This window comes from Priapulus caudatus, unplaced genomic scaffold (assembly GCF_000485595.1).
Source record: "Priapulus caudatus unplaced genomic scaffold, Priapulus_caudatus-5.0.1 Scaffold281, whole genome shotgun sequence".
NCBI lineage: Eukaryota > Metazoa > Priapulida > Priapulimorpha > Priapulimorphida > Priapulidae > Priapulus > Priapulus caudatus.
In genome coordinates, this window is record NW_014577342.1 from 111,794 (window position 1) to 115,413 (window position 3,620).

The window sequence follows — 3,620 nt, forward strand, 5'->3', positions numbered from 1 at the left end:
AATTATTGCTTCTTTTTACGCTGCTATTAAAGCCAGCCATCTATCAGAGTTCTTGACGTTTAATCGTAAATTATTGCTTCTTTTTACGCTGCTATTAAAGCCAGCCATCTATCAGAGTTCTTGACGTTTAATCGTAAATTATTTCTTCTTCTTACGCTGCTATTAACAGTAAACCACGCGCAAGTCAAGCGGTTTCGATATTAATCGGTAGTTATGATTAAAGCCAGGGCCCTCGCACGTGTCAGCGAAATATAGACGAGACGGCGCTGATTGATATATAGCAGAAAGCGTGTAGATCATATTGTGAAAATGAGGTTTACATGCGCGCCGATTACTTGCCATCGATTTTAGCATAACACGTAGAAGCAACGCAAGGTTCCTAGATGGTAGAAAGAAGTGTGTGCGACCGCTCTACTGTACAGACCACCCGCCAACGATAACTACAATACACGTCTTCATTAATGGCGCTGAGAATCTTAACGACAGGGAGGAAATAATAAATGTTGAAGTTCAGCTTTATCGATAAACGGCGACGGATCGAGTCCTTGCAATCGTGACTCAAATGCGAAACGACCTCCTAACGCGGCTACGCTCTTCATATTAATTATAGAATCTTCTGGTCGTCACGGTGAGAAAAATAAACTTTATTAAGAAACTTTAGAAAGCAAAAGATAAACGCGCAGGACAAATTCTATACAGGCGGGTTGTCGAGTACTGTGCGAAGGGCGGCTATTCTGTTGAGATATTACCTGACCGTACATGTAGGGAAGCCGAGGACGCAGTGAACCAGTTCAATTCTTCTCCTAGCATGATTGGAATACTGTGACATTATTAATCTGTCATCATCAATATAACCCTAACCATAACGTCAACTTTAAACATTATCCTAAACCTGACCATAAACTTAACTTTTACACTAACCCTAACCCTAACCCTAACCCTAACACTAACACTAACCCAAACCATAACACTAACACTAACCCTAACCCTAACCCTAACAATGACACTACCCCTAACTATAAAACTAACACTACCCCTAATCCTAACTCTAACCCTAACCCTAATAATGACGTTACCCCTAACTCTAAAACCAACACTACCCCTAATCCTAACCCTAGCCCTAACCCTAACCTTAACCCTAACAATGACACTACCCCTAACTCTAAAACTAGCACTACCCCTAATCCTTACTCTAACCGTAACCGTAACCCTAACCCTAACCCTAACTCTAACCCTAACCCTAACCCTAACTCTAACCCTAACCCTAACCCTAACTCTAACCCTAACCCTAACCCTAGCCATAACTCTAGCCTTACATCAGCGACGCAACGCGGAGGACGGTGTCAACATAATTACGTCTATCGATCACTTTACTACTAACAGTTGGAAAATAAATTCGCAGCCGCGAATCCTCGCAGGCAAGTGCGTACGAAACTAACTAAAGCGACATTTACCAGAAACAGATTCGTAGAAGTCGCTTTTATTGCGCGCTACTCAAGGCACACTGAAATTTTCTTCCTTCTGCTATAACCCACCGCAATAACCACCCGATATCCAACCTCCCTTTCGCTGTTCAGCGTCTAGAGAGGAAGATGGCAGTAATCACGATCTCTTGTTGGCGCACATCGCGGTTTGCATGCTTGCAGGCCAGACAACCTGCTACGGCTTCGAGAAGGATCAAGTGTTAGTTTCGTAGCGCAATGGCCGTAGATCGCTTTGCAAGATTGACGCTTCACGCGATGAGTCTCCACCATGATGTTATCACTTGATCCGATATAGAGATGCCTTGACTTTTACACGAGCCTAAGATGATGTTCAAATATACGCAACAACGCAGCATCCACCTCACCCCGATCTGCAGTCGTTCGATATCGAGGGTTATGCGAAACTACTCTTGATTTCTCTCTCAACTTGTAACATCTGTATGTACCGATTGCACCTACATTCATGTTGGGAAATTCTTCTGGCGTACTCAAAACTAACTCCTACAATAGAATTCTTGGAACCTGGAATCTACAACGCCATGTTTTGTACAAATTATTTTCCAGTAGGATTCTATACAGAAGATATTGTTCAGATGCATATCTGTATATACTATATGCTATATACGCACGCAGTACATTTCCCCCATACCAGCAACAACGGGTGTGGTGACAATTGTGTGGCCGCTAGCTCTGGGTAAGAGACTGATGTATATATACCTCTATCTACCCCGCATACACGCACGCATACACGCATTCACGCACACGCGTGCACACACACATGCACTCCCTCCACACACAGAATCTAATCAATGCAGATTTCTTCGAGTACATTATGATGTATAATTTATTATTAGCCTCATGCCAATTATGGCGCGTTACTCGGATTACGTCACATTAAATTACCTTACAGTACCTGACAGTATCTTACAGCACACCCATATCTCTCTGCTCGGCGCAGCGGCATACAGCACAGGCATTTCCACTATATATATAAATATATATATATATATATATACATATAATTTATGTATGTATCAGGGGTTAATAATGGCAATAAATTGTCATTATTAACGCCCTGTAGGTGTACATGTGTGTCACGACCGATATTCCCATTTCTTCATCATAATGCACCGCCAACGAGCCGCGTCAGAAAGTATACGTTATTCGGCCGAGTATATGCGCGTTAATTGAAGTTACGTTGATGGTTTTAATTACAGGGATGCATCGCGTGCTCGACATACATATCACCCACGTGAAGCATAGCGCGCTCACAGAACGTGCGGTTAGTTTTGTTACTCCCGCGTTACACACAAAATCACCGTATACTGCTATCCGCTATAATGTGAGAAAAACACCGATGACAGGCGTTAACGGGAGCGGAATGAACGGGCGGGGGTAGTGTCGTTTCTTGAAACACTCCGCCAGGCTCAACACGCTACCACGCCATCTATATATATATATATTTAGCGTGAATGCGGATGAGACATGTTCTTTCGACCGCCGATCGTGGCAACGTCACAGTCGGCGAAAATTCGGCGAAGTTCCAATGACAACGTGTTCGCTTCGGCAAAACGTATCGTGACAATGCGCGAATGTCAACCGAGCGGCACAGAGACTTTTCTTCCAAGGGCGGCTGTCACATGTTCATGCACAGACAGTGATATATGGCCGCGTGTTCGCCGGTAGCACAGTTACGCTGGTCTACCGCGCCGCAGACGTATCGACGTGGCACGTGTTTGTTCTGTCAACTGTCATACTGTCACACTGTGCAGCTACGGTTAACAGTTTGTCACGTCACGCGACGACGGACGGTAGGCCGACGAGTCGCGGGAATGTTAGGGCGGCGAATTTGTAGGTGAGCGGCCGCCGTAACTCGATCCCGCGGCTGGAGTCAGGGGGTAGGAGGAGGAGGAGGAGTGGGATGAGGAGGAGGAAGAGGTGGTGGTGGAGAGGATGGAAGAGGAGGAGGAGAAGGATGGAGGAAAGGAAGGGAGAAGGAGGCGAGGGGTGGAGGAGGAAAAGAAGAGCGAAGAGGAGGAGGAAGAAGAGGTGGTCGTGGAACGAGGAGGAGCAGGAGGAGGTGGTGGAGGAGAAGGAAGAAGGAGCGAGGAGGAGTGAGTGGAGAGGAGGAAGAGG